Source organism: Miscanthus floridulus, chromosome 10 (genome assembly GCF_019320115.1).
Source record: "Miscanthus floridulus cultivar M001 chromosome 10, ASM1932011v1, whole genome shotgun sequence".
Lineage (NCBI taxonomy): Eukaryota > Viridiplantae > Streptophyta > Magnoliopsida > Poales > Poaceae > Miscanthus > Miscanthus floridulus.
In genome coordinates, this window is record NC_089589.1 from 42,606,116 (window position 1) to 42,623,126 (window position 17,011).

The window sequence follows — 17,011 nt, forward strand, 5'->3', positions numbered from 1 at the left end:
GTTAAGATAACCACCGAAAAGCGTGTGAAGAAGCTTAACCTTGGATCAAACTTAACAAGCAACTAGATTTACTTACAAAGTATTGCATATGCATGGATGTTGTTTTGTCGTTTTGTTCCATTTGCCCTCTTATTGCCTATTTTCTTAAAAAGAATTATAGCCTAAGGCAAAATATTTTGAAAAATATGAGGGTTTGAGAGAGGTCACTCACATCAGTCCCAATTAGTGTTTATTTGGATCTCATTCATGTTGGGATTTCATTGGGAACATGCAGCGCGGAGGAACATTGAAGATTTGCTGGAAAGAGTGACCGGACGCTGCACCGGACTCTGCAGTCCAGCATCCGGTCAGTTCACAAGAGGTGAACAGAAGCTGAAGGAGTGACCAGACTCTGCGTTTGTGCGTCTGATCAGGAAGGGTTCTAGCATCCGGTCGATCTACATGGCGTTGAAGGCTGCTGATTGGACCCTGCCTGTGTCTGGTCATGGACCACCGGACGCGTCCGGTCGCGATTCCAGAGGAATTGGACCTCTCTGGAATCGACCGGACGCTGGGTGGTAGCGTCCGATCGCTACCACCAGAGCATCCGGTCAGTAGATCTCGTGTGGCTTTAGGACTCTTTATCCGTTTCCTTTCTTGTCGCGTCGGGGGACCTATTTAATCGCGTGAGCCATACCGTTTCCTTGACCTTTTCCACTGCCGACGCCATAGCCATTGCCAGCAAGTGCGCCCGCAGCCGCCGTCTCCAGTTGCGTCAGCTCACCGCGCCAGCTCGCCTCACTAGCTCACCGTGCCATCGCTGCCGAGCCCCGCAGCTGCCGTCTCCAGTCGCCAGCGCGCCTGCCGCCGCTAGCCAGTGCCGCCGCTAGCCAGCGTGCCCACCACCGCCCGACTGCTCCTGCGCCGCCTGCACCTTGTCCAGAGCCGCCGCTGTGCCCGTTGCTCTCCGGTAAGGCCATGCCCTAGCATCCTCTTTGCTTGATCTAGATCATTTTCAATGCATTGACCTAAATCACATCCAGGGCCGCCGATTCATCAAAGTGCTTCGCAAACCCTAACCCTAGCCGGTTCCGAAGGTTCCCCACGTGACGTCGCTTCTCTTCTTTTTCTTCGGATCGTCGGTTCGTTAGGTAGCAAGCCAGTCACTTCTATTTCGTACCTACATTGCTTGCTCTCATAGGGTTTCACATCTATTAGATATATCGTATTTACTTGTATATCCATCTATTCCATCGTGCAGCGAGTCGGTGCCGTTGAGGTGACAGGTGCCATTGTCAGTTAACTCAGAGCCAAGCTCGCGAGTACGGATCGAGGCCAAGCCTCGAAAGTGTCAGTGGACAGTTGATCTTGTCAATGGCAGTTTTTCTCTTGTCATATCAGATGGCTCGCACCAAGAACGTTGGTGGTGGTCCAGGAGATGACGATTGGAGGCCCCCGCCTCGCTTGCCCGCAGGAACCAAAGGCAAGGCAACGAAGCAGGTTACATCTAAGAAGCGCAAGTACCCCAACACAGAGACAGCGAGAGCAGCAGTAGTCGCTGAGGCCGTAGAGCATGCCGAGAGAGGAGGTGCTCGTAGTGGTGTTGTCATTGTAGATCAGCAGCTTACACTAGCATAGAGGGCAGCAGTTGAGGAGGTTGAGCATCTTCATGGTGGTCCACCTAGGACTGTCATGATGGCAGGACGTCGTCTGGCTATTGAGGAGCCTCAGCCTTAGGGGGAGTCCCAGCAGGAGCCACAGCAGCAGCTCCCACCAGTAGAGCCTCAGCTAGCTCAGGAGACTTAGGAGGGCCAGCAGGCCAAGGAGGCTGAGGAGACCGAGCAGGCACCCCAGCCATAGCTATGCCGCTCTAGTCGTACCAGTGTACCAGTCCCACCGAGGCTAGCTACTCAGCGCAGGGGATCACATCCACCGCCTAGACCACAGGGTCCGCCTCTAGTGGTACATCTTGACTTGAGGGCCGCCACGACCAAGCAGGTTCGACAACTGAGGTTTGTAGAGTTTGAGGTGTGGTTTCCTCTGAGGAGGGATGAGAGAGAGCAGCAGAGGGTTTCTATACACCGCTCCAGGAAGACTTCTACAATGCATATCTAAACAGTGGGGTAGTCTTCCGATCTCAGAGAGTCTGCAATATTGAGGCTATTGTGGCAGCAGCCGGAGAGCATATCCGCCCCTACTTATCATATTTGCCGGGGCTGATAGATCTAATTGGCTAGACATGAGTGTATGTATCATCTTGGGTTCGGCAGTTCTATGCTTCGCTCTACGTTGACCCGCGTCATAACTTCATACACTTTGCATTCAGAGGCAAAGACTATAGGGTGATGAGTTTTAGGGTCAGGGAGATACTGAGGCTACAAGAGTAGCCTGTCAGGTTACATGAGGTGTGTTATGGACAACAAGAGCCTCCCAGGCATCCTCATGGAGGTTTGGTGCCCCCTACTGATCTTGTGTGACATTGCTTCAAGGAGCCCTTTGGTGAGGGGTCGAGGAGGAACCCCAGTGACCTTACTCCTATAGCTCGAGTGCTAGAGGCTATCATCAGGAGGACACTACTTCCCAGGTTGGGATATAGAGAGGGTCTGACTCGCCTACAGCTTTGGCTCCTCAACGCCCTGATGCAGCAGACCGTGTTCGGCATTTGGGACCTCCTTCTATCAGAGATGGAGGATACTATAGCTGAGGGTTTCAAGGGTCGTAGACAACTTCCATATGCACATTAGATCACATTTCTGATGCTTAAGGCTATGCAAGTTAGGACCCCAGAGATGGTTGCCGAGTACAGAGGTGCCACCATAGAGTTTCCAGCTTATAACATGGCACAGAGGATCAGGCACAGCACACCACAGGCACCCACTCAGCCTAGCCATCGTCTAGATGTTCCAGAGTCAGCAGCTTAGCAGGATGAGATTATCGGAGGCATAGCTGCCACTGAGGAGGAGCAGCTTGATGCACAGCAGGAGGTGACAGAGTCTAGTGATAGTTCGGATGACGACTATCTGCCGATTCCTCATATGCCTCCACGTAGACATGAGGCAGAGGCCGGCAGTTCCAGCTCAGCTCCACCTGCACCGCAGACGGACCCCGCCTTGATTGCCATTCTTGAGCGGATGCAGCAGGATCAAGCACGACAGGCTCAGGAGACCGCTGCCAACTTTGCATAGTTTCAGGCTCATCAGGATGAGTTCCAGCAGCAGCAGTAGCTCCTTCAGTAGCAGCAGCAGCAGATGCATCAGCAACAGTTACTCATGCAGCAGCAGCTTATGAGATTTATGCAGCATGTAGTAACAGCACTTGGGGCTCCACAGCCACAGTTCTCGCCCCAGCTTGCTCAGCCTGCCACCACCACGACAACTCTAGCAGTACAATCCAGTGGGCTTCAGAGTCAGGGACAGCCTCCAGCTCCGTTTGCCTCTCCCATAGTACAGGTGTCCCAGTGGTTATCCTTGCCAGTGTTAGCCCCATGTTTCACACCACTTCAGACGGGCTTCACACCAGAGCAGTCATCCTCGCTTTTTGTGCCTAACACGTTAGTCTCCAGGAGTCTTGGAGCATCTTTCAATGAGTTGACAGGCATGCCTACACCGCCAGATATGCATGCCGCCAGTCCTTCTACAACAGCTCTAGTCGTCATGACTACTCAGAGGCTCCTGTCTTCTGTCGCATCTTCAGATCCTACGACAGATATTCTAGCAGCTTCACAGGCAGCACCTACCCCAGCTCAGACCCAGACCGCTTCAGCGATGCTTTGTGCCATAGAGGGTCAGTCAGTACAGAGCTCAGGGTCAGATGATGATGGCACCCAGTTCCAGCTTGCCCCTCGTACCTCAGCGCCCGGCTCGTCCGCTGCAGCTCCGCCAACCGACCCTTAGGTTTTGGTGTTTGACGCCAAAGGGGGAGAGGGTTCGAGTATGTAGACTCAGGGGGAGCGACGTTTAGGGGGAGTCTTAGTTAGTTATTAGTCTATTATATACATTTGGAGTCTTATTTGTGTGATACACTATTATGTTTATGCATTCGTGTGTTTACCTTCATGCATACTATTATATCTATGTGATAGTGATATCTACGTGATTGTGATATATGACAAGTGTGCTCTCTACTTTGAATTCATTTATATGTCATATCACTTGTGTTATGCTCATTTGCCTTTGCTTCCGCATTTATACTCCGATGCAAATGAGCTTTATTACTTGTACTCTTGCTTAATTCATATCCTTTGAGTACATTGTGTTGGCTTGGGTCATATAAGCTTGCCTAACTCTTTTGTTCTTATTGACAAAAGCTTATATGAACCAAGCCCATCAAAAACCTCACTCTTTCACATAATCGAGGTGGTATTGTCATCAATCACCAAAAAGGGGGAGATTGAAAGCATCTAGGCCCCTAGTTGGATTTCGATGATTAATGTCAATATAAGATTACTATGACTAACGTGTGTTTTGCAGAGGCAATTAAGTTAGGTCATGGTAATGGAGATCGATTGGGCAATCGAGGTGGTCATGCCCCTACGATGGAAATCGATTCCGTTTCAAAGGATGGACGATAAGGTTAAGGATGACTAGTTCTAAGTGTCGATTGGAGTTGGAGAGACACTTAGAGTAGTTTAGGACTTTGTTTTTTCCTTTGACCGTACTATTAAGGGGGGTATGGACAGGTAGCTTGACCTAGTTGAGTCTAGTGAGTTAGGTGTGGTGCACACTTGTTAAAACTAGCACTAGGTAGCTCCACAACAGCCCTATGATCCTATGGAGCAAACTTCATTCACATATGTTCGAGAGTTGGAAGTGAATGGAGGGTCAAATGCTGACCGGACGCTGGCTCTGGTGCGACCAGATGCTAGCCACAGGGTTCGGTTAGTACATTTGATCAAGGTGATTGCGTTCAGTGCGACCGGACGCTGGAGTGGTCAAGTGACCGGACGCTGAGGTCCAGCGTCTAGTCGACTCCGGTAAGGTTCCAGAGAAGGGAATCTGTGACCGGACGCGTCCGGTCAGTACTGACCGGACTTTGGGGGTTTAGCGTTCGATCGAGTACAGTAAGGTTCCAGTGAGGGTTTAGTGCGACCGGACGCGTCCGGTCAGTGGTGATTGGACCCTACCAGCGTCCGGTCAACACTTTATCACTGGTGTGCGGGTTGAACTGACCGGAGCGTCCGGTCACCCCGTAGAAGCTCATAATGGTTCGTTTTTCAGGCTGCCTTATAAATAGAAGCTCCACTCATGTGTGGAGTTACTTTTGCTCATTCCAACAGCTGAGAAACATGTTTGTGAGTGCCAAGAAGAGCAAGGTCCTAGTGAGGCAATTGAGATTTGAGAATCCAAGAGAGTAGCCTCATTAGTGAATCAAGAGTAGCAAAGTGTGCATCTATCTTACATTAGGCTTCGCGTGGTCAGGTGAGAGTTCATGCTTGTTACTCTTGGTGATCGCCATCACGTAGACGGCTTGGTGGTGATTGAGAGCTTGGTGATCACTCGGCGGAGCTTGTGGGTGACCCAACTAAATTTGTGAGTGGCTTTGGGTGATTCGCCGCGACGGAGTATCGAAGAATCGACCCATAGAGAGCACTTGATCCTTGCGCGGATCAAGGGGGAGCTACACCCTTGCGCGGGTGCTCCAACGAGGACTAGTGGGGAGTGGCGACTCTCCGATACCTCGGCAAAACATCGCCGTGTTCCTCTCTCTCTATTTACTTTGAGCATTTACTGGGCATCTTGATCCTTTCAATGGGACACATCAATCAACCTTAAACCAAGTACCCTTTTCTCTAATTGCCAATCAACATTAATGAAATGAGCCACAATAGATAAATAATCTTCTTTACCCTTTCCAGACCATATATCAGAGGTAATAGCAACAGATGAAACAGCATTATCTTTTAAATAGACCATCAGTTTATCACGTTTCTCATTGTAGTATTTAAATAGATCTCTACCAGTGGTTTGCTTAGAGACAGGTGAAAAATTAGGGTTATGAGCAGTTTTAATATAATCTTTAAATGCCTCAGTTTCACCAATCATAAGAGGTAGGTCTAATCTAGCAAGCATACGAACAAGTTCAACACGAGCTACCTCAGCACTGTACTCCCAACGATGAACAGAACCATTAGAATTAAAAGCAATATGAGTCTGAGTCATGCCCTGGGTCTTCTCAAGTTTCTTAGGACACTTAGCAAGATGTCGAGTAAGATGCCTAGTGCCATGAGCAGAATAAGCAGAGTAGCGCTTATGGCAATGAAGGCAAGTGGCAGCAAACCTAATCTTTCTACCTTTCTCAGTTTTGCAGTGCTTCTCAAAGTCCTCCCAGACAGCAGACGTGGAAGGGCGATTAGAACTGATAGGGCTAACCTCGCTCTGGCCACCATCGCCATCAGCCATGTCGACTAGGGGGTCGGAGTCATCGATGGGAAGGGGATCAGCAGCAAAACGGCCGAAGAGCACGGCAGCGTCCTCGAGGACATCATCGTCCTCATCATCTTCGGCCATCCCGCACATACGCAGCTCGTCGTTCTGGGAGTGATCAAACTCCCCGTAGTCGTGTCGCCCGGCGCCTAGGGCCATCTCTGCCATCTCTGGTTCCTCGACGGCTGCCATAATCAACAGATAAAAGCAGGGTCAGGTTGGGGATTAGGGTTTGGGTTAGGGTTAGGGTTTACCCTTACCTCTATGGCTGGAGCCCCGTAAACGACGACGATGAGATTGACCGATTGCACACTCCCGGTACCTCAATGGAGATCGGAGCCCCGGAGGTGGCGGCAGCCAGTGATGTGGACGATGGACAGATGACGGAGATGCGGCGAGGATGCCGAGAACGAGGCTCAATCGACGTTCAGGGATGAAGAATAAGGGAACAGAGGGAGATTGTGGGCGGAGATGGAGAAGAGGGAACCACCGGCCACTGGAACTAATCCCTTACCCGCCGGAAGACTCCATGGTGACAGCGTCGAGGAGCCCAGGTTACAAGTGCGGCGAAGAGCGGCGAGCAGGCGAGGAGCTAGGGTTATGAGTGCGGCGAGGAGCGGGCGAGCGACAGAGTGAGCGGGGAGAGCTGGAGAGGAGAGGGTGAGACGCTAGGGTTACGAGTGAGGGGAGTGGGGAGAGCGGCCGCATCGGGCGGCTTATATACCGGACCCCCGGCCGCCCAGCGATCCAACGGCTCATGCCCCGCCTCCGCGATCCGACGGCTGCGAGCCGTGCCTGCCCTGTGCCGCCTGTTGGAACGGGCCGTGCCTGGGCCGGCACTACGCGCCGACCTTTCGGCCTAGGCACGGGCACGGGCGAGGCTGGGCCGTACCGGGCTAGGGCCGTGCTTTTTCGCACCGGGCCCGTGCCAGCCCGTTTGGAAATTTATATTTTAAATACCAGAAAGACCACCAATCAGTGGCCGTGGTGTCGACGTGTCAATCATGTCATGGTCCCCTCGCCCCGCAATGCTTCTTATGGATTGGGAAAAAACTAATTTTTCATAAAAATATAAAAATAACCTGTGGCAAACGAAATTTTAATAAAACATATTTTTATAAAAATAATGGATATGATTGTGTTGCATGACTCATAATTAAAATTTTAAATTTTATTCTCTTAAAAAAATGGTTAGCAATTTTTAAGACCATTAAATAAATAACAAAGACCTACTCAACTATGACGAGGACCCTAACACAGTTGAAGAATGTGGTGTGGACAATCAATTGTGTCATCTTGTGTAGTTTAAAATTGTTTAGCTCCAATATCTTAAGTGACATACTAGAGAGCTAGGCCACTTCCAAAGTGACATTCTACCTTCTTGAGAAATTACTACACCTTATATATACTGACACAACCTCATAAAAATGGCACTAAACTCGTGCATGTTGAGAATTGAAGGTAAGTTCGAAAGCGACTCTTCTTGTAAGTCCAGGCTAGGTCATTTTCAAAGTGACTAACTCTAGTAGGTCACTTGGCACATTTAGCAATGAAGCAATTTCGAAGGTATACAATTGGCGTTTTGTAGTATTAGCAAGGAATGTTCAAATCTACACCAAATATTCATGTTTTAAAACTTTATAATAAACGGTTAGCAATTTTTAAGGCCACTAAATAAATATTTTGTAACAAAAAACTACTCAACTTCGATGAGGACCCTAACATAGATGAAAAATGTGGTGTGGACAATCAATTTCGCTACTACTTTAAAATTGTCCCATTCAAATATCTTAAGTGACCTACAAGAGCTAGGTCGTCGCTTCCAAAGTAATTATATTAGTAACACCTTATACTGATGCAACCTCTTCAAAATGGCACTAAATTTGTACAAGTTAGGAATTGAAGGTCTGTTCGAAAATGACTGTTCTAGTAAGTCCAAGTTAGGTCACTTTCAAAGTGAATAACTCTAGTAGGTCAGTTATTAGCACATCTAGGAATGAAGCAAATTTGAAGGTAGACAATTGGTATATATTGTGTGTATTAGCAAAATGGAATATTCAAATATACACCGACTTTTCAAATGTGAGGTGACTTCCAAAGCAACTCTTCTAGCACATATATAGTTGCGTCACTTTCATTGTGACTAACTCTAGTATGTCACCAAGCACATTTTGGAATTGAGCAATTCTAAAGATATACAGGTTGTCTCACATTCATAGTGACTAACCTCCTCAAAATGCAAACCTGGCCAGGGCTCCTTCCGCATAGCTGCTGTCCATGCACTGGGCAGTGGGCAGACATGTATGCGTGCACGCTGCGGAGTCTGCTTAATCTGTATACTTACTATGAGGTAAAACCCTACCTATATTGAGTAGTGTTGCGATCCTGTTGCATGTAGGTGCACTGAAATTTTTATAGGAGTCTAGTGTCGATACAAGCATGGGGGTGGGGGGTGGGGGGGGGGGGGGGTGCGGTTTGTAAGGATCGATCGAGATATCACTACTCGGCGAGTCACAGTACATGTATGTGACATTGTTTTGTGCGGACAAACTGTTTTGCAATCACCTGCGGGCCGTGCAGTGCAGAATCCTGTTGCATACAATGCACAATTCGATTTGCCGCTGCTGCCCTCGCTGTCACATGTCTCTAGCCGGCGAGAGCTGCAGAGTAGGCGAGTGGGTCATTGCCTAAGCAATATATGTGCCATTTTTTTTACCATCTGCCTAAGGATACCGTCTCATCACCATATCTTTGATATCTAAACTCCAAATTAAGCACAATATATATGTGCCATTTTTTATCATCTGATGAGGTCTTCGTGAGGGTGAACTCCGATATGCAATTTGGCCTAATCTTGCTGCTGATTTAAATGCGCTGCCTTTTGTCGTTAATAAAAAAAACATGTTCAACATATATATGCCAAGCATCTACACTCACCATACATATATACTATACTTGATTGATCATACAAGCATATCGCTGCGGTACCCCCAAATGACTATGAGCCATTTATTGATTTCGATCTGACGGTCACGATGACTATTACAGGTAATAGATTAAATGTATATTTATTAATTTTTATTTTATAAAATAGGATAAATAAATGAAAGTTTTAGATATAAAACATCCTTCTTCTGGATTTGATTGATGCATGCGCGATCTCTGACTGATATTGTAAATCTTTTTTATATATGACTTTGGACTTGATATATTTTGATTTGCTTTAAATTTTTAGCGTGTGTTTGCATTTTAGGTGAGAGTGGATACGTGACATGATTTTTACCGTGTGCATGCAATTTTTTTAGCGTGAGACATTAAAGTGTTATGTGCAATATGATTTTCATGTGCGTGCTTGTGTTAGCGTGTGTATGCATTTTTAGTGAGTGGATACGTGACATGCATGTTAGGTGAGTGGGTATTGTGTTAGTGCATATAACGTAATTTCATCTGTAACTTTAGAATTTGATAGAAAATATGTTTGTCCGTGATTAGGGGATCGGCTTGCATGTTGGGACTCGGAATGCATCTCCTGGATTTCCCTCCCGTCATTAGGGGGGGGGGGGGGGGTGTGGCGAGATTTTATTTTCTTTTCCTAGATTTTTTTTAATATATTAAGTAATATATAAAATGTGAAAAACCAATGGCTCAGATTGATTTGAAATATTACCTTCTCATAGTTAAAGTTTGTACCTTAGCATTGCCCAACAAAAAATCATGTTCAACATACACACATTTGACAGTTCGTTTTCATGATAGCATAGCACTGAACCGAGATCCTTTAACGCATGTGATGAACAAGTGCATACACCAACCTATATGTTGGTGAAAGACTCCACAAATAGAGACACTACGCCAGATTTGCACATCATTGCCAGCCTCATTACTGCCGGATTTGTAAGAACCAGCAGTGATGTACCTTCACTGTCGGTTATGAGCTTGAAATGAAAAAATGATTGGTGCTGGGCTAAAACCGGCAGTGAAGGACCACATCACTGCCGGTTTTTGGCTTGAACCGGTAGTGTTTTGGCAGGCACTTATCACTGCCGGTTTAAGCCAAGAGCCGACAGTGATTGGGCATTATCACTGTCGGTTCTAGCCAAGAACCGACGGTGATAAGCCTACAACACAAAAAGGCTGCAGCCGTCCTCTCCTTCCTCCTCTCTTCCATCCCGAGAACAGAGACGCGCGTTTAGACCCTTCCCTCTATTGTTGCGGCTGCTCTTCACCATGAAGCTAGTGCTTGGATTTTGAAGAATGGCTTGATATTTTTGCTTTAAGGTTAGTAACAAACATTCACTCCTTTGATTTTGTTGCTTAATTAGCTTCGTTTTAATGGCTACATTGCTTGATTCTCATTCTAGTTCTTTCTCCATTCTAGAGAGCACTTTTCCAATTGGACATTTGTGCAAGACTCAAATTATGGTGAATCCATCATCCAAAAGGTTGGTGTCTATGAACACATTTAAATTCCTAGCTAATTATTCCATGGTGGTCAAGATCATCATTGTTAGTATGTGATGCTATAATTAGTTCTTAGAAATAGAGTAGAATAGTTGTTCTTCAATATTGTGCAATAATTATTTTTTACTACAATTTTCAATTTACAGGGCCAGGGCTACCAATTTTAATTTTTCAATAATTAGTGTACAATAATATTTTCCAAAAATGGTACTTTCGAGCTACAATTGTTGTTCATGAAGCTCGATTTCTTATTAATTCTTTGTAATTACTGTCTCAGTATTTTTTTGTGCAGAGATGGATCGAGAGTGGATGCATCTGTCCCGAACGGACAAGCGGTACATACATGGCATCAACCAGTTTATCACCGATGCCAAAGCCCATGCTGGGAATGGGAACCCTATCTTCTGCCCAAGCAAAGATTGCAAGAATTATAGGAACTTTCGTCAAATTGATTCTATACGATCGCACTTGATTACCAGGGGGTTCATGCCAAACTATACGATATGGACTATGCATGACGAGGTTGGTGTGAATGTTCTGCAGGGAAACAATGATGATGTGGACATGCCTGACGTAGCCATCCACGATGCTGATGAGGAACCCGGTGTCAACACGGAACCTATGGCCATAATTAATAATGTGTTTAGGAACACGCTAGCTGACGACACCGACGATAACGATGACATTTCTCAGCTGCTACGTAATGTAGAGACCAGATGTCTTAGTGAAAGACAGCTGAGAAAGCTAGAGAAAATGAGACAAGATGGCAAAACACCATTGTATATGAATTGTCCAATGAGCAAACTGGAAGCCGACATCATGCTGTTAGAGTTCAAATCGACAAACGGATTGAGCGATAAAGGCTTTGATCAGTTGTTAGATATAATAAGGAAATTGCTCTTAGAAAAAACGAGTTGCCAGAAAAGACATACTTGGCCAAGCAAATGATCTACCCCATCAGCCTCGAGGTTGAAAAAAATCCATGCATGTTCCAATGATTGCATATTGTACCGTGGAGAAAAATACAAAGACTTGGACAAGTGCCCCAAGTGTGAAGCTCCACGGTACAAGGAAGGACCGTTAGATGAGGGTACCAAGACCAGAGGAGGTCCCATAAAGGTCGTTTGGTATTTCCCTATATCTCCCCGGGTGCATAGGCTGTTTGCATGTGCAAAGTCAGCCAAGCTGTTGCGCTGGCATGGCGAAGAGCATAAGAAAGATACAATGATGAGGCGCCCCGCCGATAGGCATGACTGGAGGACTGCCAATACTATGTTCTATAAGGACATCAATGGAGAGGTAAGGCACCTTTGGTTTGCTTTGAGCACGGATGGGATGAATCCTTTCGACCAGGTTAGAAGCAATCATAGCACCTGGCTAGTGACGCTCTGTATATACAACCTTCCACCTTGTGTCTGTATGAAGCGGTCGTACATCCAGATGCCACTACTGATCCAAGGGCCAAGACAACCTGGGAATGACATCGATGTGTTTTTGGAACCAATGATCGATGAACTAGTGGAGATGTTTGAAAAGGGTGTGCCGGATGTTTGGGACGAGTACAAAAAGGAACATGTCACGATCAAGGGAGTACTTATCGCTACAATCACTGACCTGCCAGGTCAAGGTTCATTGTCCGGAGAGAAGACAAAAGGCTATACTGGATGTGTCGAGTGCTTGGACGACACCGATGCGGTAAATCTACCAAATAACTCAAAGATAGTTTATATGGGACACCGTAGGTTCCTACCTAAGGATCACCCTTACCGTAGGAATAGAAAAAATTTCAACGGTACTATTGAGAAACATTTAGCTCCAAAATATCAAGACGAGCCTGCCATATTTCGAGAACTCAACAAACTGGAGGTTGTCCTTGGGAAGGGGGACAATGCAGTAGCAGTGCCTGATGGGAGCGTTTGGAAGAAAAAATTGATTTTCTAGAAACTACCTTACTGGTCATTTCTGAGTGTACGCCACTTTCTTGATCCCATGCACATCACTAAAAACGTGTGCGCTAACATCTTAACACCTTGATGGACACCGAGGGGACATCGAAGGATTTACTAGCCACACGCCTGGACATGCAACACATGGGAATCAGGAAGGAGCTGCATCCCGTGGAGCTAGAGAATGGCCAGTTCGAACTTCCGGTTGCGTCATGGACATTGAAGAAGGAAGAAAAGCGTGCGCTTATTTCTTTCTACAATGAACTCAAAGTCCCGATGGGCTACTGTGCGAACCCGAAGAGGCTAGTGAACATGAGAGAACTCAAGTTCAACTATGGCGCTATGAAGGCCCATGACTGTCATGTCATTATGACTCAGCTGCTCCCTATTGCCCTATGTGGTATCCTCCCCCCAAAGGTCCGTGCTCCAATCATAAAGCTTTGTTCATTCTTCAACGCGATCTCAAAAAAGGTCATTGATGTGTCCACGCTAGAGCAGCTGCAGCGGGACATAGCTGAAACTCTCGTTAGGCTTGAGATGCATTTCCCGCTGACTTACTTTGATATCTCATTGCATCTGCTCATTCATCTTGTTGACCAAATTAGAGCCCTTGGCCCAATGTACCTGCATTAGATGTTCCCTTTTGAAAGATTGATGAAAGTTTTCAGGAGGTATGTTAGGAACAGATTTAGGCCAGAATGTGGCATGGTTGAAGGATGGTCAACGGAGGAGGCCATTGAGTTCTGCACATATTATCAGGACATCAAAAGGGTCGGAGTTCCAGAATCTCATCACGAGAGAAGACTACGTGGCAAAGGAATGATCGGAGAGAAATCTGTTACAATAGACGACCATGTTTCTTTCAGACAGGCACAGTTCGCTGTTCTCTACCAAGCCAAGGGTCATAGCTTACTTGGTGTCTCTAGCAAGAGCCTCCACCAGCTGAGGAGCCAGAGGGTTCGGGTAGCAGGAAGGCCAGATCCAAGCGAGGCGTGTCAAAGATTCCTGTTGGTAGGAATGCACACTAGCACATTACTGAGTTCGACGAATTTGGGGATCCACTCTCACCGCCTATAGCTTTGACCAAATACAAGACTATCCTCGGGTTACTTGTTAGGGACTTCATCCTCGAGTTACTTGTTAGGGACTTCATCCTCGGGTTACTTGTTAGGGACTATGCCAAAAAGATGCCAGAATTTAAAGCAGAACTTCAAAAGATGGATCGCCTTGCTGAGGAAGGCGTTCAGGTTGAGACCACCGATTGGGAGCCCAAATCTGTATTATACTATATGGGGAGAAATGTATGGCATGCCAAGGACGGGAGCTTTAGCTCCTCAAATCAACCCATGAGCGAACTCATCCAGAGGATCTCCCATGTAACTGAGGAGGTGAGGCAAGGGACTCACACTTCTAATAGGGAGAAAGACGTGCTCACCCAGGCACTCGGAACCAAGGAGCACCCTGGTCGCACTAGAGGAACCGGTGTTGTTCCTTGGAAACTAGCAGTCCCCCAAGAATCTAACACTTACCGTAGCCGCTCGAGGGGTAGAGCGGAATAGGAGGCAGAGTATTTGAGGAGACTAAAAGAGATGGAAGACAGAATGGAAGCACGGATTGAGGCGACCATTGAAGCGCGAGTCAAGCAAATTTTGCTGTCTAAGGGGTCAGTAGTACCACAAAACCCTACTCCTACTGCCTTTAGCCCATAGTTTAGGGGTCGCAGCAGCTGCGGATCGACCCCGCTTGATGAAGAAGAGGCAAATGTGCCTCATCCGGTGGACAACATCACTGAACCCATCAATGTCAGGTTATACATCTGTTAGGAATGTACAAAGGACAAGGTGGCGCTTGGCCAGGACTGGCCTATGGGAGACGGCACAATTAATGGCCACCCAATTCCACTAGGGTACGCTCGCATCACCATTGATAGAATACTTGATAAGAAGTATAACAAGATACCCATTGAGTACCCCGTAGCGGAAGACAGGCCGAAACTTGGTCAAAATAAGGGCTCTCAAGTGGTCTAGCGCAAGCGCTTCATTAAGCTTGACCATCAATTGTCCTCTCATGATGAGGATGACTACGAGTCTTCGCCCACCCGTGATGATCACTCACCATCTCCCAACAAAGATCACTCCCCTCCTCATGTAGAGCCATCACCCCTGAGAAGACAGAGGTCTCCTTCTATTCCTCCTCGTCCGACTCCATCTTCATCAGCCCCGAGAAAAGAGACTCCTCCTCCTCCATCTTCATCAGCACCAAGAAAACAGAATTCTCGTCATCATCCTCCTCCACCTCAGCCCAGCACCGAGAAAACAGAATTCTCGTCATCATCCTCCTCCACCTCAGCCCAAAATAAGATCAAGGACATCCTCGCAGTCGCAGAAAAGGTCCTTGGATTCGGTCGCTAATGCTCCCAAAGTGGACCAACAGAAAAGAAAAAGGCCATTCAGTGGCAGCGTTACCACCTTGATGAAAGAAAAATTTACAGCACACATTTATGAGCCCGATTTTAAGAACAAAACCACTTTGTAGCACCCGATTTTAAGAACAAAACCAGATACGCACCATATATGAGCTCAGGAAGTCAATTCTCACATATAGCTACAAATAAAGGTAATATCAATAGATAATGCTCACATATAACGTACTTAGTATAAAGAATATAATCTTAGATAGCAAATAGCGGAAAGACTACTCCGATCTTTAGGTGAAGAGTCCAGTTCCACAGGGATAACTGACTAGTTGATCACAAGCTTAATTCCTCCAAACTCTAGCAATTTGGTAACCCATCCGGGATTTTTATCCAAATAATTGAAAAATAAAGCAAGCGTAAGTACATGTCGTACTCAACAAATATAACATGGGGTTCATGAGGCTCAAAAGGCTGACACTAGTTTAACTGTGATTAGATTTTAATGAGTTATCTTTTAGCAATTGAGTAGCAACAAGTTTATCACAAGCCCATAAACGCATGATCAGGTAAACATGAATAATGAATAGCATTAACAGTAATCATTAATGAGCATCTTCATCATCCATATCATTAGTGTTCATCATCTATTCCGTAAGGGTTCTAAGGCCGCTCGTGACCATTAGCATAGCTAATATACCAGTTTTACACTCTGCAGAGGTTGTACACTTTCACTGTGAGTCATGATTTACCCTTTCGTCCGAGGTGATCAGCCTCTTGACCCACTACCAAGGAAGGTCGGTAGGGTTCACTATAAAGCCTTTCAAAGGTTCGTCTAACAAGTTAGGGGCATTATATTCACTCGGCAAACAGATGTAGAGCCCCCCTTCCCGATGGCACAATGACGCACAACCTATACACAAGGAGACAGAGGCCGCACTATACTCGATTCGGCAAGCCATTCTTACACTAATAAAGGTAACCTCTAACAAGCTAGAAAAGGTCCTCGTACTGAGTTAAAGCCAGAGTCATGTAGCCCTCACAGTTATACTGTAAGTCCCGGATGATCACTTACAGATGAGTCCTTAGGGAGAGTAATCTAGAGCACCATAAAACAGCCCAATGCTCTGGCCCCTTGTTTCATGTTGCAAAAAAGCATCTTTTAGTGTTTATTGCACATACCATTAGTCAAGTTACAAGATCATGGTTGTAGTTGAGCACTATCATCATACTACCCAATGTAGTAACCCAAAGGTATCAAGGTACAGGGTAACAAAGTACTAGAAAAATTACTATGGTTGCCAAGGTAGACACATGCAATATGATTTAAATAATTAAAGGTATATATAGGACAACAAGGAAGATCCCATGCTATACTTGCCTTACACACTGATCCTTCAGTAAGCTTTAATCTTGAACGCTCTTCTTCTTCTTCTTCTTGATTACCACGTATATCTCACCAACTGGACGAAATCATAAAGCACCACACAAGCATGCATACAATCATACATGAAGCAAATAATAGAACTAAATCAGAACAGTACACCAAATATAAAATCAAGATGAAAAGTTTGTAAAATGAATCTACGTCTCGCTACGAACACACAGACGTGAAGCGCACGCTAATCGGAGCTACGGTTGTCAAGAAATGACTACAGGGTTTTATATTATAAAAGAAAAGAGAAGACTATAAGTTTAATTTATGTTAATTAGAAAAAACTATGTGAGTATCATTAATTTAGATTAAGCAAATCATATTTATACTTAAAAAATGAGTTAAAGCTAATCAT